The 23,725-nt window shown below is 43.8% G+C and overlaps 1 long non-coding RNA gene and 1 pseudogene across 2 annotated transcripts in view; one reads left to right on the top strand and one right to left on the bottom strand.

Annotated features, from left to right (window-relative positions):
- Positions 1–2,469: 2,469 nt before the first annotated feature.
- LOC308479524 lies at positions 2,470–6,367 on the bottom strand. The gene is made up of 3 exons (XR_013987718.1): positions 5,931–6,367; positions 3,839–3,996; positions 2,470–2,658 (listed from the first exon to the last, which is right to left on the bottom strand). It is a non-coding gene; the product is annotated as an uncharacterized lncRNA (long non-coding RNA).
- Positions 4,046–23,725, top strand: part of LOC308479046 (intraflagellar transport protein 22 homolog pseudogene) — a 196,321-nt pseudogene continuing 176,641 nt past the window's right edge. The window contains exon 1 of the transcript XR_013991535.1: positions 4,046–4,049. The product of XR_013991535.1 is annotated as an intraflagellar transport protein 22 homolog pseudogene (transcript). The remainder of the gene's footprint in view (positions 4,050–23,725) is intronic.

The raw sequence follows: 23,725 nt of genomic DNA on the forward strand, positions 1-23,725 counted from the left end.
ATAAATTCAGTGGGAAAATGAGGAACTGAGAGTAACCAAAACGTTCAGACTGATGCATTCCTAGAGAGCGGTCCTCGAATCTGGATGATTGATCAATTGTCAGCTTCGAATGGGATCATACTTCCTCTGGGATTGCCCCAGATCCATCTTAAGGTACAAAAGCCCTGGTAACCTCGGTGACTACATGTGCATCTTACCAGCTTCCCCTGGTAGGAGAGTTACAGAAGTTTTCTCACTCCTTATTTGCCTCACAGATCACCACGCTCTGCAGAAGAGGGCCTTGTGCAAATGCCATCACATCAGAAGGATTGTAGAAATGGTCAGAGGCAGATTTGGGGGGGGGGCTGAGCCTCAGGGGTGCCACAGGGGGCCCTGCAGCTATGATATAGAATGGAAGCTGAGAGTTGGGAGGCACCAAATTTTGGCATCACACAGGGAGTCACTGAAATTTGAGACCCCAAGGTCTGCCACTGTGTGTGATGACACCTGCCTTTTGGAACTCCCTCCTGCTATATACTCAGTCCCAAACTTTACACAGTGCCTAAAACTGGGGCTGGTCTGCAGCCCTCCAGATGTTTCTGAGCTACGCCTCCTATCATCCCTGACTATTGTCCCTGCTGGTGGAAAGTGATGCCGGTTTGGAGTCCAACAACATCTGGAGGACCACAGGCTAGCCACTTGTGGCCTTGAAAGTAGTGCTAGGGATGGAAAGATCTGTTAACTTCCGTTATCTCAGTTTCACATTTTCCCAAATTTCTGAAATTTGGTGCTCCGTATTTCTACAGCAATTTGTGACTAAAATAAAATACAAATCTTCATGAAAATTCATCAGCATTTTAGCACAAATTTCTTCTAGTAAACACATTTTTGTATGCGATTTTGACTTACTTATGTGCACATTTTTGCAAGCAATTTCCCCTCATGTAATGCATTTTTTGCATGTTATTTTAACTGATATATTCATTTTTATGCACAGTTGCCCCCAATATATGCATTTTTGAAGCTGCATCCCAAAATTTGGATGAGTGTGAATTCTGAAGGACAGTTGTTTCAGCTCACTTACCGTTTAGGAAAGTGTGGATTTGGTAAATTCACCTTTAAATGCAAACCAAATCAAAGTTCTCTCACATCCCTACAAGAGTGGAATGGCTAGGGTGGGTGCTCCATAGTTGGGGCTCAGTTGCTTAGACTAGTGAGTAGCTCTGACCTGGAAGCTTGTGCAGGGATCACACCACCACATGGCCTGCTCTAGAATTCTTGGCTGGTTTCTCTGCAGACCTGGGAGGTGATGCACAGTCTGAGTTCATACATGCAGTCCCTCAGGACTTCAGTTCAGCACCCAGTGCGAGCTTTAGTATTGACATATATGCAAGCGGAGGCTTCCTTTTTTGTTGTCAGAAAGGCAAGTGTTCCATGAGCAGATGGGTATTCTCCTCTCTGCACGCGGCACATTTCTCCCAGCTCACAGAGGAGTAAGGGGGAGATATGGGTCATCTCAGGGAAAAGCTCTGTTCTTTTGATGTTTATTTAAAAAGCAGACTGTACTGACAGAAAGTGCTTATGTCAGAACATTGGAGAGCTGTTAGCAGCTGTTGTTGATGACAACACTGTATGAGTATCGAGACAGATTCATTTTGGGTCTGTGGAATAAATTGATATATGAGTCCTGAACAGAAGCAGCATTCTGTTTGGAGGATGCTCATAATGACAGGCCTGGGAAACAGTGTCCTAGTATTTATCCCATCCTCAACAGAGGTTGAAGAGCTATCGTACTACAGCTTTACAGCAAAGCTCAGTGTGCTTTCACAAGGTGCTTATTCTGGACTGACCATTCTTTGATCATTCCTTTCTTTTTTAAAATCAAGGTGACATTATCCTCAAATCACTGTGTTTTCCCTCCATAGTTCTTCCATCTCTTTTGAGATCTAATAAAATCTTTCTGGGGTGGGGGGAGGAATCAAACAGAAGCACACAATAACCAGAGGTGTATATTTTCATTGCACTGCTCTTCCATCTCTTTGAAATGGCATAATTTTTGCAGCATTGTTTCTTTAAAAAGTAAATATTTTCATTTATGCTATACCACTTTTTTCAAATACAGTTTTTATATCTTAGATACACTGCTGCTGATTTGCTTCTCCTTTATTTGTTATGCTGTCGCTATTACAAGAATCTGCACTTTATTATGTAATTCTTCTCTTATATTTATATAACTATTTGATTTTTATGTTCTATAGATATTAGGTTATGTAATGACATTTGTGTTGCATGTTGTAAACAACTCTGTGGCCTTCCAATGAGGAGTGTTATATAAATGTCAATAGAAATAATAATAATAATAATAATAATAATAATAATAATAATAATGCAATAGCAGTTAAATAAAATAAAACATTTTAGCACAAATTTAAAATTCGATTTATTTTTTTATTTATTTAAAAATTACTAAAATATAATGCATAGGTGCATTTTCACTAGTCATGGCCACTAGAATAGCAGGATACACATTCCACCATTGGCAATATTGAGCAGGCCGCATGCCAGGGGTAGATGGGACCATATGCAGACATGGGCAGAACCATCAGCAAAGGGGAGGGGAGTAATGGATGTGACTCTCATCTTTGTACAGTAGGCTACATTCCAGGCTATATTGCAGTCCTGTGAAAATAATAAGTTTCTATACAAAGTTCTCTGCATCCAAAGAAGCAAAAGGCATTATCTCACTTCAAGGACACATTCTTACTTGGCAGAAGTCCTCAAAGAATGTGCAGAGCTGACCTGGGGATAAGTTGTGACCTAGGGAAAGTCCCAAGGGACAGATAGAGGTGACTACCTGAGGCACCCCTACACTGCTGAAACTCCAGCTATCTCCTTGCCCTATACTTTTGCTGGCCCAAATCTCCAATACTGTGTAAGCAAAATCCTTTAACCAAGTGATTTTGAAGCAGATAATAGCTGTTGCAAACCCAGATCCCTCTGAGAAGGTGAGGAGGAAATCCCAATGTCCTAAGTGTGGGGGTGCTGAGCTCAGCAGCCCACAGCTAAGGCATCTGAAGTATAAGAAAAACCATTTCCTGGGCAATGGGGTAGCAACACAAGCCTTAAAGGGATTCCCTGCATTAAGAGAAACCAGCACACCGGTTTGTGCAACAAAGGATTTTCATACCCTCCAACATTTCTCCAATGAAAATAGGAACGTCCCATTCCACAATTTTACTATTTATACCCCATACATCTTACTGGGTTTCCCTAGCCAATCTGGGCAGCTTCCAACATACAGTCGTACCTTGGGAGTTGAACAGAATCTGTTCCGGAAGTCTGTTGGACTTCCAAAACATTCAGAAACCAAGATGCAGCTTCTGATTGGCTGCAGGAAGCTCCTGCAGCCAATCAGAAGCCACGGAAGTGCCGTTGGACGTTCAGGTTCCAAACAATGTCCACAAACCGTATCACTCATTTCTGGGTTTGTGGCGTTCTGGAGCCAAAACATTCGTCTTGCAAGACGCTCAGGATCCAAGGTGCAACTGTATATAAAAACATAATAAAACATTAAACTTTAAACAACAACAACAACCCTTCCCTATACAGGATCGCCTTCAGGCATCTCGGGGGTCAGATAACTCCACACCCTCCAACATTTCTCCAATAAAAATAGGGACATCCTAAGGAAAAGTGGGACATTCCAGGATCAAATCAGAAACCGTGGCAGCTCCTCTAAATCAGGGACATTCCTGGAAAATAGGGACACTTGGAGAGTCTGGATTTTGCATATATATTTCTAAACATGCCGCATAGCAGATGTGAGAAGCAGTTCAGCAGCAATGGAAAGCACACTTACCAGAAAATGCCTATGTGAGCTAAAGATGCCTTCTCTCCAGACATTTATTTGTAAGGCGGGGGGAAGCATCCTCCTCTACCACACTCCAGGTCTTCCCATCCTTGGTACCAGCTGGGCCGCTGTCGCCAATGCATTCAAGGTCCAGGAAACCCACACAGCTGTTTTTGAGGACAAAGCAAAAGAGGTTTTCCTCTGCCAGGACTCACACTGAGTGTTCCCAAGAAGCAAGTGTATCTGTCGATTCTAAGGCAATGTGGTTTTGGAGCAGCTCTAATTTAATCTGAAGTTGAGAAATACAACCCTCCTAACTTGGCTGTTCCATTCTCCATGCCCTAAACATTTTTGACAGGAAAACAGCTATTATTCATCTATAAATGGCTATGGAATCTTAACCCACAGCACCCTTTTACTCCCATTAATTCCACTGATGAATCTTATTCTCAACAGCTTCACGTTTTCTTTCTTTTCCTTCTTTTCTGCCTTCCCTCCATCCCTTTTTTTCTTTCCCAATTCTCTTCTCTCTTCCCTTACATAAATCTGGATTTCAAATCAATCAATACAAAATACTTCTGCCTCATTAATAATACACACAACAGACCCTCCTAATACAACATCTGAGTCATAGTTGTGAATAGAGAAGATTAGAATTGCATCTTAGAGGGAGGAAGCTGGAGGGGAACTTAAAAATAAATAAATGCAACCCTTGCTTCTTGTAACCATCCAATACTTTTCACACATATGGCAGAGAGGGAGAGGCAGGGAGAGATATAAAGAGAGAGTTCTAGGCAAGCCATAGCACAGCTCATTTTCAGATTGGGGCTCAGCCTGAGAACATGAGAAATAGGGTGTGCACAGATGAGCTGGAGAATGAAAAATGGAGAGTAATCACTACCATTCTAGTCAAATAAAATACTCAATCGATTTGTCCAACAGATGGGCTGTTTGCTGGCATCAGACTCCAGAATCTGTCTCTGCAATATCACTCATTCAGTGGAACTATTTTTTCTCCGAATCCGCAGGCTAGTTGGAAAGGAGAATGTTCTTGGCACGTGCAGGTTGTCTTTCCCTAGCTACTGAGTCACTCACTACAGCTAGCACGCACAAACTGGAGATCAGGAAGCTGCTCCAGAATTAACCCCATACACCTGTAAGCACTGATTCCAGCCCAAATGAAGTTTCTCCTCAAATGTAGGGGGGTAGAATGGATGGACAGAAAGGCATGTTATGTGCCTATTCAGGTTTTGGTCTAGTGAGCCTGACGCTTGGTTAGCAGTCTTAGCTATGGATGGTGTGGCTTGGATGTGAAAGCTCCAAATTAGGTATTTCCCTAGCCCTGAACGTGTGGGACTGAGGTGTCAAGGTGGCCAGCTCCCTTGTTTCACGTGTAGATATGCTTTTATAACATGCGAGTGTCCTTTGTCATAATTGTGCTGCTCCCACGTAACCAGGAAGCTGCACTTCTCTTTGTTATGACAGAGGTAGGGTTTTGTGTTATTGGCATGTCATTTCACTTCTGCAAGAAAAAGAAATTGGACTCTCCTTTAAAGAACAGTTCACTCACCTAAGGAATTTTGCCAACTTAAAAACAAAACAAAAAAACAAAGTGGAAAGTCCCCCGTCATCACCAGCATGGATTTATGTCGTACCAGCATAAAATGCTTTATAGTGCCATTTGCTCTGACAGGTCACAGATTAAAATCGGGAGGGGCGCTCTTGCATGCTTGACTGTTAACACACATATTCGCATCCTATGGATCACCTCCTGAGCCCCCACATTCCTTTCCCTCATGCTAAACATTGCTAATGGCTCTTCTTTGCCGGCCTTTTTTGTTTTATTGGCAATTGCTTCCCCCACAATGATGTAAAAGCAAAGTGCCTATGTCTGTGTGTTCATTCGCTGGTTAAAAATACCATAATATGCTAGTGCAAAAGAGTGTGCCAGCTACAGTGTGTGAAATGACAAGCTGGCAAAGCTGTGCACCACAAAAGAGACTTAGTGGTTCTCAAGTGTGTGTAACAACAACAACAACAACAACAACAACAACAACAACAACAACAAATAAATAAATAGAATAAAATAAAAATTGTTTACCTCTTGGATGTCTGACAGGAGGGCGTTCCACAGGCTGGGTGCCACCACAAAGATGGCTTTCTGCCTGGTTCCCTGCAACTTCACTTCTCGCAATGAGGGAACCACCAGAAGGCCCTTGGAGCTGGATCTCAGTGGGAAAAACCCAGAATTTGTTGCCTCTATCCGTCATTGGCTCTGGCTCTACTACTTCCATCTACCCTGCCTTCCACCCTATTAGTCTCAATGGGCACCAGCCACCACTGACCACAACCCTGTTTTGTACAATCATTCACCATGCAGATTAGATGGCCCACTTGTAAGCCTACATGTGTCAGTGAGCGTTAAGGCAATTAAATGTTCAACATCAGCTTTTCAAATTCAACATTTTAGGCAATACCCACTAACTAAAATCCATCAATCTGACAGCATCGATAACTGGGAATGTTTAGAACATTCAAATTATGAGAATCTGAATTTGTTCTGGGTTTGTATTAGGTTTGCATATTTATATTGTAGCCAAGCAAACTTGCTAAATCAGTCAATAAAAACCCGCTGTGATCATACCATCCCTCTGCAAATTCATTGCAGATCTAGTCCATCAATTTTGTGGTTCCCTTTTCTAAGATTTTCTAATTTCTTATTTCTTATTGCTGTGTCTGTAGTTGGCATGCTGAGAGCCTGCAAGTTGTGAAACCATAAAATATCTCAGACATTGCAACAGAAGAAAAAATAAGTCAGACCCTGGATGGCGCCTGGCTCTGTCTTGCTCCAGATTGATCTGCCCCTCCTCCACACCCCAGTTATCTACTCCAGTTGAATCTTTTGTCAAATTGTTAAGGAATAAAAAAATGGTTTGGGAGACTGTGATATATATTAGTTTTGTTTCTAGATTTGGAAACAGAAAATTCAAATGCACAATTTTCCTGCAAGCTCAGTAAAAATGTTTTTCTATGTGTTTTATTGTTGTTTATAATCATTTTATTGTACACTACACTGAAAATCTGAATCAGGTTATATATATATTCCTGCTGTACCTTTATGCTGCACTTCCACATACATAAAGGTAAAGGTAGCCCTGACCATTAGGTCCAGTCGCTGATGACTCTGGGGTTGCGCGCTCACCTCGCTCTATAGGCCGAGAGGGCCAGTGTTTGTCCGCAGACAGCTTCCAGGTCATGTGGCCAGCATGACTTAGCCGCTTCTGGTGAACCAGAGCAGCGCACGGAAATGCTGTTTACCTTCCCGCTAGAGTGGTACCTATTTATCTACTTGCACTTTGACGTGCTTTCGAACTGCTAGGTTGGCATTTAAAAAAATGTTTAGGGGTACTCTCATTTTGACTCAAGAAAATCATCATTTTATAGTTCAAATCGGGGGAAATACAGTAAATTGACAAAATTCACAAAATGTTTAGGGGTATGTGTACCCCTGCGTCCCCCCCCCAAAAAAGAACTGCATAATTTTATTTGTGTGCCACCTTTCCACAGTTCAAACCATGCTCAAGGCAGCTTACAACATGAAAATACATAACTACAACATAACAAAAGTAGTCATAAACAATAAATGAAATATTTAAAAATACACAACCAAACTGAACAATTTCAACATAAATCACAAGAACTAAAATACAGAAAACCAATAGCAACAACCTCCCCCATGAGAAACCTCCAAAAACCACCCCACACTTCTAAGCACACCAGGGATGTAGCCCATCAGGGGGGCTTACTTCTGAGTTAGCATGTACACTTAGCATTGTGCTGAAGAGGGGATTTTGGATGGCCCTGCTTTTCATGCCCTTGTAATGCTGTGACGACAAGCCGTCTAAGTGCTGCAAATACACCCTGAGCTAAAGAAGTGCTGGCCTTGAAGACAGTGGGTGGGGGGGAGAGATTTTTTAAAAAATCAACTAGGACTGTACACACAGGCCTAATCTTCTTCGATTCTTTGCCAGACCAGCCTCTGTGAGAAATCTTTAACCATTTTCCTGCTGGTATTTGATTGGGGAAGCAGCATTCAGCAATTACCTGGGGGAGCAGCTAAGTAGGAACAGCCTGTTCTTTGGTAGAAAGCAACTTCTGGGTCTCTCTTTTAACAACAACAACAACAACTGAGCAATGTTGAATAAATTGCAAGGCATTTATAAATGGAGGGAATTTTAAAAGGCAAACAAACAGGGAAATCACTGTCTCCAATGTAAGAACAGAAGAAGAGCCCTGCTGGGTCAGATTGAAGGTCTGTCAAGTCCACCATCCTGTTCTCACAGTGGCCAACCAGATACCTGTGAGAGGCCTCAAGTAGTACCTGAGCACAAGAGCATTCTCCTTCCCTGTGGTTTCCAGCAACTGGTATTCAGAGACATACATCCTCTGACAGCTGAGGTAGAACAGAGCTACTGAACTGGACATAATCCTGTTATCAGAAAATGAGGTAGTCCAGTGATTTTGGGTGCATTGGGCTTGAGCCTAAGTTCCAGCCAGGTACTAAGACAAGCAACATGACTGAAAATTGCGCTATAGTGCCCTACCAATTAGGGATCTTAGAACAGGCAAATACTGCAGCAGAGGACAAACATCCAACACTTTTAATACTTAAAGGGAATTTCACATTGTCATTTGAGTTGCTGAAATTCCCTATTCTACACAACTACAAAGACTGCAAGAGCCTTTTCCTCTGTTGCAGCTGAGCACTCTGTGAACAAAACTGTTTTTGGGGTGGACATTTGCCCACATGCACTGCACCCCCTCTCATGATGGCTACATGGTGGTTTCTGAAGTGGTCACTGCCAGCACTGTTAAATGTCTGCATATCAATAAACCCAGGCAAGATCCTAAGGTCAGGCTGGGAGCCGGAGGCCTTGCAGATATTGGACACCAACTCCCACAAGCTGCAGCCCCCCACAGCCAGTGGCAATAGGAGCTGTATTCTAGCAACATCTGAAGGCCCAGAAGTTCCCCACTCCTCACTTAAGGTTTTACATTTACATTGTACTCAGTGACATTCTCACACAGACTGTTTCATGAACCCATCCCTTTACAGTGCTACCAAGCCACAGGCATGAGGCAAGTCTGACCTACGGAGGCTATGGCTTCTGACATTTGACATTGCCCTGGCTGGTCCTCCTGCAAGAGAAGTGTATGTGAGAGAGTTCAGACCAGGACATTTTGCCTTCCTGTTATTTCTGTTGCTGTGCTAGCTAACCCCTGATGACCCCAGGATACCAAATGCTAAATTCAGAACCTGGCATGAAGCCAAGGAATCAGCACAAGAGCTTGAACCCGACTGCTTTATCCTATGCTCTTTTTGAGACCCAAAGTGAATAGTAGATGGAAAACCCATGTCCAGTTTAGCCCATCACAGCCTCTTTCGACAACTTCCCCCATAAAGATGTTGGGCAAACCTCTGTTGCTGCTTGTTGGCTCATTCCATACTTTTTGTGGTGTGCCACTTTGTATAGGACCATGCATGGACAATACCACCATAGCCACCTAGCATTGTCAACCAGTGATGTTTTACTGCTCCACCCAAGAATGAAGTCAGCAACCATTATTATTAAACTGAACTTGGATTAAACAGGCCTTCAAATAGAAGCCTATCCTCTGTAATATAGGACAAGTGGCTGTCCTACTGTATAATCCACCAGTTCTGCTCAGGATTCCACAGTTCTGACTGCACCTCCCTTCACCTCATCTAGTTCTCCACAAAATACTCTCAGCATTAAAAAATTATAATCAGAAATTGACAGCTGGAGGGACAAACTGAAGAGAAATGATTTGAATGTCCAATTGTTAAGTCATCCCTGAGGGCAATATTAACAGATGGTGGGGTTATATTAAACTCTGCTTCTATTGACTAAGTATTAGGTATATTCCTATGACCATTTTTGAGGATCCACAAATTTCAGTCTTGATAACCTTCTAAAGGTTGAGGTCACGAGGCCACCAGGTGGGGGAGGAGCGTGCTGTTGTCTACCACACTGTGAAGTCATGGACAGTCTCCTGATCACCACCGAACTCTAAGCTTGAGAGAAGATCTGGAATTTATCCGCTTCCAAGGCACTCAGAGCACTGCAAAAGCACAATATGACACACAGGTGAACCTCAGCCCCCTTGCTCTCTGAGCTTCAAAGTTGGAAAGGGGCTACAGCAGCCTTCTCCAACATGGTGCCCTTCAGATGTTGTCTGCAGCTCCCATCAGCCACAGCAAGCTTGGCCAGTGGTGATTATGATGGCAGCTACATCTGGAGGGCCACAGGTTTCACATCCCTGCTCTGCTTCCTTCAAGGTCTCCATGACCTTGGCATCAGGGGTGTTACTTGCATTAGCAGGTGCTGCTGAGACCTTGGCACACAAGAGGAAGAAAATCTATCTCTTGTCTCTGATGAAATAAAGTAAGAGTCATGGGGTTGGGGAAGCATGCAAGCCAGAGAGGATGAAGACTGGCTTTATATGGCTCTGCTCACCTACCAGCTGGATAAAGAGGACACATAACTGTAGATTGCCCTGGAGACTGAAAGTCAGGTCAGACTGATTAAGTCACTTAACTGCTAACTTGTTTGTGAGTATAAACAGCTAGGACAGAAGGGATGTGGAAGGCAAAGGATAGCAAATCACTGGTGAATTAAGTGAATTTGTGTAGTGTACAAGAGCAATCATATACTGTATCTGCCCTTGTTTTTATCTGGGGTGTATGATTGCATGTACGGTATGTGAAATGGAGTCAGAGGTCAGCCTACATAGTTTTTCAAAGAGTAGTTGTCATATTAAAACAGTGGTGTGTCTTCACCGGTACATGCAGAAATTGGAATTCTGGCCATTTTATGAACTTGTTGAAATGTATTGGAGGATTGCCATGCCCACCCCACTGTGGATGTACATACCAATTTGCTTATGTGAAACCTCAGCATGGATTCAAATAGCAATGTGGGCTAGAGACATTCTGCTTTTGACCCACATTTCTACATATGGGGAAATTTTTGAAGGTGCAGTGCACGTATTATCGTAGTGCTACCTGAGAGATTAAAGCATAGCTAAATTAGGCCTTAGGGACGCGGGTGGCGCTATGGGTTAAACCACTGTGCAGCTTGGGCTTGCCAATCAAAATGTCCACGGTTCGAATCCTTGCAACAGGGTGAGCTCCAGTTCTTCAGTCGCAGCTCCTGCCAACCTAGCAGTTCAAAAGCATGTCAAAGTGCAAGTAGATAAATAGGTACCACTATGGGAAGGTAAATGGCGTTTCCGTGTGCTGCTCTGGTTTCACCAGAAGCAGCTTAGTCATGCTGGCCACATGACCCAGAAAAACTGTCTGCAGAAGTGGACAAACTCCAGCTCCCTCAACCTGTAAAGTGAAATGAGCGCCGCAACCCCAGAGTCGTTCACTTAATTGTCTTAATTGTCAGTGGTCCCTTTATCTTTGAGTTGGGACTTGCATCATACCACTAATTCCAGCACTGCCCTGCAAAGGACCAAACTGGAAAGAAACAGCAATATATTATTATAGCCACACACCTCCCCTGTTTACAACTGAAGCCTGGGACAATTTGTGTGAAAAGGTAAGTTCTTACCTCACTTTGCTCTGTGATTTGAAGCATTTTCCACTTGGTGCAGCTCACATCTGATATTGGAGAAGTGCTCAGAAAGTGCCTGTATCAATGGCGTGAGGAACAACTGTTCCTCACAGAACGGAACCCATGGAACAGAAACAGGTAGCCTAACGTGGTGTGACACACTATTAGTTCTTCATGGATTAAAGTGGGGACATGAAAGAGAGGTCGAGTTCACTAAAAGAGCTACTGTCTCCTGAAAGGAGTTTATACTTCAAGATGGCTGCTGGTCTTTCCTACAACACTTGAGCGGAGAGGTAAGCTTGCTACTAGAGGGCTACTTGGGCTTGCTTTCCTTCCCCACCATTGTGCTCTTTTATTAATCGTACAAACTGTAAAATGTGGGTACTGCCATGGTCTTATTGGCTTGAATCAAGAGTTGGCCTTGTTATTTCAAGTCTCGCTGAGTGAGAATTTGCAAAGCCTGCAGCTATTCAGGCCTCAGAATTACAGGAAACAAAAAAGAGAGGGAGGAAACTTTGGAGAAAACTGCACACAATGAGCCTTGCTGCCCTTTTGACTCCAATCAAGCCAGGTTATGCAAGCCCAATAGCTTCCCTCTTTCCGTCTTTCTCCATCAACCCTATTCTGCCCAAAGCCCTGAGCCATGCCAATGTATTGTTATTGTTTTTTTGTTTGTTTTTAAGTCATGCGGGATGCTCTGAGACTTCAGACCTGAGGCCCTTCTTCCCTTGAGAAAATGTACAGCAGAGGCGCCACTCTGATAATTTGCACCACAATTTCTTAACTTGGAACCTGTGGTTTATCTTTTAATTGCCGAAAAACAGACTAATAAAGCACGGCTCATTAAATGTCCCAGTATTGTGAGATAGTACAGCTAGGTCCCCCTGTTAAGTCTTTTCAGGGAAGTTTTTAAAAAAGAAAGACACCGTCGTATTTAAAAGTTTACAAGACACATGACGCTATCTGGTTTTGCATAAGGACTTTTTGGGTCCCTGAAATATAAACAAAGCAATTAAAGGGGCCTACAGAGAATGGCATTGTTCTGAGACGTGGGTTACTAGGAGCCATTAACTGTGTCTCCAAAACTCAACCTTTGGAGTAAAGGAGACACTCTTGTTGGACGTGGCTGAAGTTCTGCATAACAAGAGATGTAACTAAGTGAGCACAACTCACCCTTCCCAGCATGCACTGCGTTTTACAGGAAATCGAGAAGAGACTTTAGTGTGTGTGCTTTGTGTGTGTTTGCTTTTTTGAGTACACTAATTTGGAAGGGAGAAAGAGGGTATCTCAGTCATTTCTGGAAAGCTGTCATCTGGCACTACTCTGGCAGTTTAAAAGTAATTATTATCACAAGTAGAGATTGTTTACTATGTTGCTAATTGCTTGGAGTGCCTATGGCAGAAATGTGCCTCATAAATGTTCAAAGTACATTATCACCAACTAATTAATTAATGCCAAATCATACCTTACATGGAACCGTGGTACAACAAACAACAGCAGAGACAGAGAGAAATCTTGATTAACTGATTATTTTATATGACGAAATACCTTTTCATATATCTAAACACTAATATATATGTTAACTCCATGGGCTCATTTCTGTGGGTCGGTGGGGAGGCTTAGAGTTGGCTGGGAAACATGTAGGAAACCCATGGCTTGCAACAGAGGGCTTCTCCACCCTTTGCCCTGCTTAACACTTAGTCTGTGTTAAGGTTTGTGCTTAACACTTAGTCTGAGTGTTATTGTTGGGTTCTTTGCCCCAAGGTTTTTCCATGAAAACCTGCTCTTTTAAGCTGAAATGAAGCAAATGTCCATTCAGGTTTTCCACTGACTGCCATTTGTTCTGATTGAGCTTAAAAGAGCAGGTTTCCACTGGGAAAGCTCCAGAGCGAAAACAAGGCCGCTCAGACACAGAACTTTAAACTACAGACCGTGCCTGGGAAGAGAGGAGGAAAGGGAAGTGTGGATAAGCCCTAAGCTTCTGCTTGCTCCTCCCGTCCCACAGGTACTTTGCTTGGCAACTGCTTATGCAGAGGCCTGAATGCTAAAGGGCTCTCAGCCAGTGGATCATCACCAAAACTGAGCGGTTTTCCTCTTCTATAAACAATGCCAGAACACCTGCAGCTGTTGATAGCACACAAAAAGATCACCGCCACTCGGCTGACAACTTGGCAGTGGGTAGCTATCACGTCGCCAGCTCAAACCACAGCAGCATCAGTGAAACACAGAAGGTTCACAAAAAGCTGTGGCTGCATCAGAATCAAATAGACTTGAGAAAAAGTTCTGACTGTAAGAAACATCTTAATGAGAAGGTAGCTGGCCAGATGGTTTGTGTAGATTAGTTCTACTAAGATTTGTCTTAAATTAAAAAAAATGTTGTTCTTAGGGCATTGGTGTTCTGTTTTTTATTTGTTTGACTGGTTGGGTTGCTCCCTGTGAGGTAGTGAACATCAGCTGTCTGGGTTGCAGCTCTTGATTCCCCACAGGGTGAGAGTCTGTTGGTGGGTAAAGGCTTAATCTCCCTTGATGAGAGATGAGAAAAGGGACATTTCATTGCCACAGCTGAGAGATGCATGGGATCTTTGGGGGGGGGGGTTCAGTTATTGTTGGGTCATTATTCAGTGGACATACTTTTCTGTACATGATTATTTGGTGAATGAGTGTTTAAAACACATTAAGTGTGTGGTTATCTTCCAACACTCCTCTCAGCACTTCAGGCCCTGAGACCTTTGGGTATAGGGAGGTATAATAATAATAATAATAATAATAATAATAATAATAATAATAATTTTAAAGCGGCCATCTATGAGGTGTTTTATCCATCAGTGGGTTTTGCTTAACCTGTAATGGTAAGCAATATTTGCAGTCTCTCATATTTTATCAGTCGAATACCCCAGCCATTGAAGCTTCTACATCCTTACATATATACAGACACAAACACCCTGTGTGATATCCACCCTGCATAATTACATGTTTTCTCATTCTGAATGTTTCCACTGAGGGTTCAGGCATGAGAAGTAGAATCAGAGTTACGAACATTACAATGCTTTGAATAAGGAAACTAATATTTTCCTCACATAGCATTTGCCCAAGGGACCCACTTCATCAGCACTAGAAGCAGATTTTATTATATTGCAATGTCCTGTATTGGGAGGAGGAAATCTCACAATTTTTGATATTAACCAAATATTCCTGCAATGTGGTTTTGATTTTTTGTTAATTTTAACTCTTGGAAGTATCTCGCTGGTATGTGAAGGCTTTTACAGCAACACAGCTTAGTGAATTTTTAATAGACGATGCTTTTTCCTCAGGGTTTTATATAATAGAAAAGATGCAGAGATATGTGGCACTTCCAAGTTTGCTGCACATATATAGGGATGGATTCAACTAAATAGGTGCACCAGTGCGAGCCAGCACAGTGAGTTCCACTAGTGAGATGGGACTTCCCCCTTCTCTTCCCCCCACGCCCCCTTCAATTAGCTCTGAAGGTTCTGGAAAATCTTAAGAACAGGATGCAGGGGGAGGAGAGGGGAGATTGTTCCATTGGGCAAACTGAAATGCTTGTGCTGACAGAATTATTAGAAGAGCACAACACTGAATTTTCTCCCTGTATCAGAGAACCGAAGAATTTCATGGATCGAAAGAAGTTCCTCCATATCTTCACATTTTAGTTTCTTGATAGCATAAGCACCGGCTGCAGGAGGCCAGGACTCTTTGGGCAGCCTCAGTCTTCTTTCTTTCTTTCTTTCTTTCTTTCTTTCTTTCTTTCTTTCTTTGGGGCTGGGGGCCCCTCATGGTTGATGCAGAACCCTGAGCGGGCACGGAGTGACCTCTGGATGTTGCATGATGTCACATGCACGATGTCAGGATGTCGCGTCAGGCCCCCTCAATGTTCTTTGGAAGATGCTGCCTCTTCTCAATTGTACACTCACTTGATGCACAAGTTTGAGGAATCTGAGGCAAGTGTGCGGCAAGAGGGATCGGAGGCTGTGTTGAATAAAGGTCTTGCCACCTTCTGCAAGAGCAACATACTTGACAGAATCCTAGTTTGGACCAAATATTTGGAAATGGTCTGTATTCTGCGACTCTTGTAATTATAATCCCGCATCAGGTCCTAAAAGTGTTGCTTGCTAAGCACATGCACCAACTGCCCCTGTTTTCTGGCTGTCCCAATAGCAGCAGAAACTAATCTGTTTATGCACACAGGTCTCCCCTCCTCCAGATGTCTACCAAGAAGACGTGTCACAACCAAAAACTATTACAAAATGGGGCAAGATGTACCTCAGTCCACCACCACACCTCAGTGTAGTTTTATCCGCACTTCCACCATGGGCCAAGCTGTAACTACATCAGATGAGGTGTACAAGCCCTGAAGGCAGGCCTGCATACCTTGTTACCCACCACTAGCTATATCTGGAAGTCCGCCATGGGCGTGACAAACCACCGGCTTATGTAGTGAAGAAACAGAAGGATTGCCAAGCAACTGACAGGCCACAATAGATGGTTCATGGCCTGGGTCTGGGTTTACTCAGCCACAAGGTGTGTAAACTTACTCTGAGGCATAATACAAGTCTCTGTGTAAAGATTTCAAAGTGGAAAACAGTATGATTGGGGCAATTTGGGGCATTGGAAAGGGAGGGGATTAATGTGTTCTCTGAAAAGGCATTAAATTAAGCCAGTTGGAATCCCTTGAAATGCCCACATGGCTTAAATATAAGGACAAAGCCACTAACATTGGCTTTCTGTCAGGCCAAAAACAAGGTGGCCAGGTGTCCTGTTTTGCAGAGGACAGAGAAGGGCTTATAGAGGATAGTTCAATATTTGAAGGGCCTTCAAAGAACAATCCTCTATTTGAAGGAGTCTTCTTTGAAGAGTGTCCTTCAAAGTCAGATTTAAAGAGAAATAGACTTAAGCAAAGAGAAGTGGTTTCCCATCAACATTTCACACCTGGACAGCAGACTAAGCAGGTACACATGTATCACCTGGCCACTGTCTTCTCCACTATGGTGAGATGTATTGTGTTGCTAGTTAAATTAAGGTACTCATTTTTATATTTGAAGTTATCCATATAAATAAGCCTGTACACGTTTTTATGCAAATCGGTACCCTCTTTTGTCTTTTTTTTGGGGGGGTAACATAGGCTGAAATCTGTTGCCGTTAGCAAAGAAATAGAGGCATAGATTTACTGGGATGAAACAAGGAGAAGAGGTCAAGAGACCTCAGGCTTAGAAGAATAGAAAGAGCAGGGTAAGCAATTCATATAAATACATTCATCTGGAGAAAAGAAAGCCTGCATTGGTGGAGACTGCCAAGCTGGTCATGAGCCTAAAATATCAGAGCCTGCGCTGTAGTTCAGCATCTTGTAAAGAAGATGACAAGACCTTGTTTTAAACTCTATGATGCTCTGAAGCGTGGGAATGTGCAGGGGAAAGTTCACAGTGATAAAGAAACAGGCAGGAGTTTGAACTGTCCTCCCAAGTCAGTTTGCCAACACACATTGCAGAGCAAACCCTTTTACGACCGCCTCCTCCAAACAGGTTTTGATCATGTTAATAAAGAGCCTTCTGCATAGGTCAAGGACAGGAGAGAGGATAATATCAAGCGGGAACCATTCCCAGGGGATTCAATTACAAAGTTGCACCAGCAGCTTCCTGGAATCATCTTGGCAAGGCTTCTGGGAAAGACAACACCCCACCCTAGCAGCCCCAATAACCAAAGAACAGGCATGAAGTGGGGGAGGGGAGGAGAAGAGGTTGGTTACTGTGTTTGGCGCAAAGCACAGTAAATAGGACTCTCGGAGATACATGAAATGTGCCAGTTCCCCCCTCTTCCCAAATCCCCCCTCCCTGCCCTCCCGATCCCCTGCATGAGCCAAGGAATGGAGGCAGGAGCCAAAACCAGATCGGTTCCAGTAAACAGGCTGCTGCTTCCATAACTTTGGGAATAAGCAAAGCCACCGTTAAGGGCAAGATTCCAACCAGAGGCAAGAAGCTGTTGACTGAGCAGTGGAGCAGGCTGAGCAGCGAAGCAGTTGCAAGCAATTCTACTTCAAGGAGGCAAATATTTGGTGCGATTGCGATAGTGGCAGGAGCAAGCAATCCTTCATCCCACCCACCCCACTCTTCGACAGAACCCCACCTTCTGTTTCTGCCTAGCTCAGAGTCATGTCTAATACCTCAGTCCGCCCCTTAACAATGAACTACCTGTTGGTTGGTGTCATTGCTACCAACACCCACAACTTTCTTCCCTGTCCCCTTTCCACCCAATGAACTCTATATCACATGGCTTCTTTGGGACTACAGTGGTACCTCGGGTTACATACGCTTCAGGTTATATACGCTTCAGGTTACAGACTCCGCTAACCCAGAAATAGTGCTTCAGGTTGAGAACTTTGCTTCAGGATGAGAACAGAAATTGGGCTCCGGCAGTGCGGCAGCAGCAGGAGGCCCCATTAGCTGAAGTGGTGCTTCAGGTTAAGAACAGTTTCAGGTTAAGTACGGACCTCCGGAACGAATTAAGTACTTAACCCGAGGTACCACTGTATTCTGTTGATACGATGTCAATGGTGCCCACCTCTTCCACTTCCCACTGTGCTTCATCTCCAACTTGCTTCTGCCAGATAAATGGCAATGATGCTGGTTTCGGGAAGGTGGCTTCATGGTCCTGACTCACCACACAAGGCCACTAATGCACATCTGTCCACAACAGTTCCCCCATCCTATGCCTTGGGGTTTCTTTTGCTTCTGCCATTAACAACTATTTTCTGATATTCTCCCCACTCCCCCAGTCACCTTATCTGCATCCTTTAAATGGTTCCAAACCTTTGCAGCCTCTTCGCCCACAGTTCAGCCATCATTACAGGTTGGATAGCTTTAACACTTGTTGTTCTTGGGTCTTTCCAATTCTACATGTTGCCTTTGGAATTGTTCCAGAGTTAGAAACAACATTGGCAGCTGCTGGGAGCTTTCTGTATTTATGCTACAAGTTAGCATCCCCAAGATATCCTTCCTATGCCCATATCCTCTTGCCCAATAATTCTATCCCCTCATCCCCATGTTTGCCTAGAGTTGAGGTAGGCCCCATCCAGCAGCTGTTCAAATGACTTCTGTTTTCCTAAAGCAAGCTTACAAAGCTAGAAATTCTGATTTAGTGCTGTTTGTCTGTTTTTATTTGGTAGCTCTGTGAGGTCTGGCCTCTTGTGTGTGCCCACCATTGCTTCTGCTGTGATAATGCGGGCTTCCTGTGTGCTGTTGGCTGTGTGACTCTTGATCACCCACAGAATTATAAAAATAGAAGGAAGGTCTCCAGAAGGCACCTAGTGAGAGGCAAAGGATAACATATCTCAGGCAATCCGAAGGTAGATTTTAATCCCAAAATGGATGCAATCTTGCTAAAAATTGGCAACAATGGTAGTGGCGCTTTTCTGCCACTGGTGGAGGCAGTGCCACTGGTGGAGGCAGTGGGGGTCACCCTTGGGCATGCTGCCTGGGGGGCTTCTGCTATCTGAGGCAGCAAACTCACCCTGTCTAATGGCTGGGCCAGCTCTGCTTCAAAGAATCATTCAATCCTTCCCCTGTTGCTTTTACTCTTTTTGCCTCTTCAAGAGTGAGAGGAACTGCCTGATCGATACCAGTGATCTAAAAGGTAAAGGACCCCTGGCAGTTAATTCCAGTCAAAGGTGACCATGTGGTGTGGTGCTCATCTCACTTTTCAGGCCGAGGGAGACAGTGTTTGTCCACAGACAGCTTTCCGGGTCATGTGACCAGCATGATTAAACCACTACTGGCACGCAGAGGACCGTGATGAATGCCAGAGAGCACAGAAATGCCATTTACCTTCCTGCTGCAGCGATACCTATTTATCTATTTGCACTGGTATGCTTTTCCGAACTGCTAGGTTGGCAGAAGCTGGGACAAATCAATGGGAGCTCACCCCGTTGCACGGATTCAAACCGCCAACCTTCCAATCAGCAAGCCAAAGAGGCTCAGTGGTTTAGACTACAGCGCCACCCGCTTCCCTACCAGTGATCTACACAGGTTGTATCCAATTGGAGGCTTCTGGGTGCAAGCAGAGCCTGGTGGTATCAATGTCATGCAGTTGTTCCTAGAAGCCTTGAGAAAAGAACATGCTGCACAAGAAGAGAAGCTTCTAGAACCCATTTGATTTTATCCCCAGCTAATTTCCCCCTCTTCTGTCACAGGGAAAACCCACCAGCAGAAATTTAGAAGAAGATCGGTTTGCAGAATCACTCTGTTCTTGGGTGGTCAGATGCACTCTGAACAGGAAAGCAAAAAAACAAACAAAAAAACACAAAAAAACCCTATTGACTAACTCTCCTTAAAAGTATGAAACAAAGAAACAAAAAGTGCCCTGGGACTGGGAGAATATGCTGAACACAACACAGTTCTAGTAAACACCAGATAAAGTGTTATCATGCAGAACACAATGACAGTAGTCTATGATTTACAGCTCCTCCCTCAAGATAGCCTTGACCACGAGACTTCGCCTAGCCACAGCCCCTCTTTGTCTCAAAATGTTCTTTACGATGTCCACATCAGCCAAGCAGTGGCAAACACTGGAAAATCATGCCTCTCGAGGCATAATAATTAATGCAGAATGTAAAAGCCTTTTTCATAATTTACATAGTATATTCTGTCTGCAAGATGTGCAGCCTGATCAGATGATGTTTACTTAGAGATAATAAAACTTATTGCACGTTAGTTACTTATTGACATTCTTCAGCTAGCCTCTCAAGAGTGTTGATGAAGGGCTCATCCACACTTCTGCTTGTCCTATGCCTAGAAAGCATGGGGTCTAAGCTGTTTCACACTTGACCTGAGTTTTCCAGGCACAGGTTTGAGCAATTTCCCTCCTGCCCTGCTCCTTTCCCAGGGAAAACCCTCTCTTTAGAGCAATCCTAAGAAAACCTGAATTGCCTTTTGCACCAATTGAGCACCAAAGAATGGGTTTCCCCAAGGGAAAGGAGTGGAGCAAGGGGAATTGTGAATAAGCCCAAAGAGATGCTGTGCTTCCATCACTTTCAGCTGACGCTTCAGACTGACATGTGAATTATAGTCTAAATAAATTATTGGATGGAACCAACTGACATATTTATTCTGGCTGATTAATCGATCCAGAACATTTTATATTGAGTATGAGGCACTAGATGCCCTGGAGCTTTCAATCCCACATGTACAATCTGTGGATCTACACATGCTGTTGGACTACAGCTTCCATCATCTCCATCGATTGGCTATACTGGCTCCAGCAGATGAGAGTTGGAGGACCATAGGTTCCCAATTCCTGATCTAGTGTATGGTTCAGAGGACCCTTAACTATATATTTCCATTGCCTTTTTAAAAAATGCATCTTTTTATTTCCTATCCTGATTGATTTCATTTTATTGTTTTATAAGCACTTTAACGTTCACTCTAACTGCAAGGATGCAGTCTTGGTACATAATGCAAACAAACTGCAAGTCAGCTGTTAGATCTCCATAGAAAAAATCTTAAAAGTTTGCAGGTAGGATGCTTTTTAAAAAGAGGCGGGGGGGAGATACCAGAGATTATATGGGTGAGTTCTTGGCCAGAGTGTAAGTCTTCATTCTACACACTTCCTGTCCTTCCTTGGACACCCCCATCCCTATGACAGAGGTGACTAACCTGTGGCCTTTCAGATGTTGCTGGATTACAACTCTCACAATCCCTGAGTACTGGCCACATTGACCAGGTCGGATGAGAGCTGCAACCCACCACCAATATGCCAGCAAATTTGGAAAACTCAGCAGTGGCCAGAGGATTGGAGAAGATCAGTCTACATCCCAATCCCAAAGAAGGGCAGTGCCAAAGAATGCTCCAACTACCGCACAATTGCACTCATTTCACACGCTAGCAAGGTTATGCTTAAAATTCTACAAGGCAGGCTTAAGCAGTATGTGGACCGAGAACTCCCAGAAGTGCAAGCTGGATTTCGAAGGGGCAGAGGAACCAGAGACCAAATTGCAAACATGCGCTGGGTTATGGAGAAAGCTAGAGAGTTCCAGAAAGACATCTACTTCTGCTTCATTGACTATGCAAAAGCCTTTGACTGTGTCGACCACAGCAAACTATGGCAAGTTCTTAAAGAAATGGGAGTGCCTGATCACCTCATCTGTCTCCTGAGAAATCTCTATGTGGGACAAGAAGCTACAGTTAGAACTGGATATGGAACAACTGATTGGTTCAAAATTGGGAAAGGAGTACGGCAAGGCTGTATATTGTCTCCCTGCTTATTTAACTTATATGCAGAATTCATCATGCGAAAGGCTGGGCTGGATGAATCCCAAGCCAGAATTAAGATCGACAGAAGAAATATCAACAACCTCAGCTATGCAGATGACACAACCTTGATGGCAGAAAGTGAGGAGGAATTAAAGAACCTTTTAATGAGGGTGAAAGAGGAGAGTGCAAAATATGGCCTGAAGCTCAACATCAAAAAAACGAAGATCATGGCCACTGGGCCCATCACCTCCTGGCAAATAGAAGGGGAAGAAATGGAGGCAGTGAGAGATTTTACTTTCTTGGGCTCCATGATCACTGCAGATGGTGACAGCAGCCACGAAATTAAAAGACACCTGCTCCTTGGGAGAAAGGCGATGGCAAACCTATACAATATCTTAAAAAGCAGAGACATCACCTTGCCAACAAAGGTCCGTATTGTAAAAGCCATGGTTTTCCCAGTAGTGATGTATGGAAGCGAGAGCTGGACCATAAAGAAGGCTGATCGCCGAAGAATTGATGCTTTTGAATTATGGTGCTGGAGGAGACTCTTGAGAGTCCCATGGACTGCAAGAAGATCAAACGTATCCATTCTTAAGGAAATCAGCCCTGAGTTCTCACTGGAAGGACAGATCGTGAAGCTGAGGCTCCAATACTTTGGCCACCTCATGAGAAGAGAAGACTCCCTGGAAAAGATCCTGATGTTGGGAAAGATTGAGGGCACAAGGAGAAGGGGACGACAGAGGACGAGATGGTTGGATAGTGTTCTCGAAGCTACAAACATGAGTCTGACCAAACTGTGGGAGGCAGTGGGAGGCAGGAGGGCCTGGCGTGCTCTGGTCCATGGGGTCACGAAGAGTCGGACACGACTAAACGACTAAACAACAACAACCCGATAGTATTCTGGTATCCCAAAAGTGCCTTTCCTCCTTGCCACAAAGGAACCTTATACTCAGTAGGATTTTGTTTTTATATACAGTAGTACCTTGGGTTACAGATGCTTCAGGTTACATATGGTTCAGGTTACAGACTCTGCTAACCCAGAAATAGTACCTCAGGTTAAGAACTTTGCTTCAGGATGAGAAAAGAAATCGTGCTCCGGCGGCGCAGCAGCAGCGGCAGCGGCAGGCCCCATTAGCTAAAGTGGTGCTTCAGGTTAAGAACAGTTTCAGGTTAAGAACAGACCTCCGGAATGAATTAAGTACTTAACCCGAGGTACCACCCTATATAAAACAACTGTGCAAAGTCTGCAAATTAACTCAAAGAAAGTCCCTGGTTTACAACACATAGAAAATTGCTACAAATTGCAGAATTCATATTATATGGCAGCAAAATTAGAAGGCTATTAACTCATGATTCTAGCCCAATTGAAGTAGGAACAAATAATTCATAAAGGCCAAGAGAGGGATACACTATATGACGAAAAAGAAAGTGGCTGTGGCTCAGTGGTAGAGCATTTGTCTTGCATGCAGAAGGTCCCAGGTTCAGTTCCCAGTATCTCCAGGTAGGACTGAGAGAGGCCTGTGCCTGCAGCCCGAAAGAGCCACTGCCAGTCAGTGCAGGTGATACAGAGATGGGTGGAATAACGGGTCTGATTCCGTATAAAGCAGCTTCCTATTCTCCTGAGACTTAAATACCACAGGTTCTCCTAAGTAAGCATTTGCTTTATTCCCTGAGTTTTATTCAGTCTTTCCGCAATAAGCTATAAGCAGGGAAAGAATTCCTTAAAAGTCAAAAGCAGTGATTTATTGTTGTCGTTAAGGAGGTCACGGCACATAAGGGAAAACTCAAAATGTTTATAATCCCTCATAGTCCCATAGCAGTAAAGTTGAAAAACGGTGCCAGAACTGGACAATGTTTGTCCAACCCCAAACGCTCCACTGGCATCCTGGGGCAGGCTGTGAAAAGCAGGCAAACATAGCAGATGATAAAATAGATGGCCCCCGTGGCTTTGCTGAACTCCAGCCACTCCAGGCATCCAACATGACCAGCTCTAA

Source organism: Podarcis pityusensis (genome assembly GCF_964106645.2).
Source record: "Podarcis pityusensis genome assembly, chromosome: 1".
Taxonomy (NCBI): Eukaryota; Metazoa; Chordata; class Lepidosauria; order Squamata; family Lacertidae; genus Podarcis; species Podarcis pityusensis.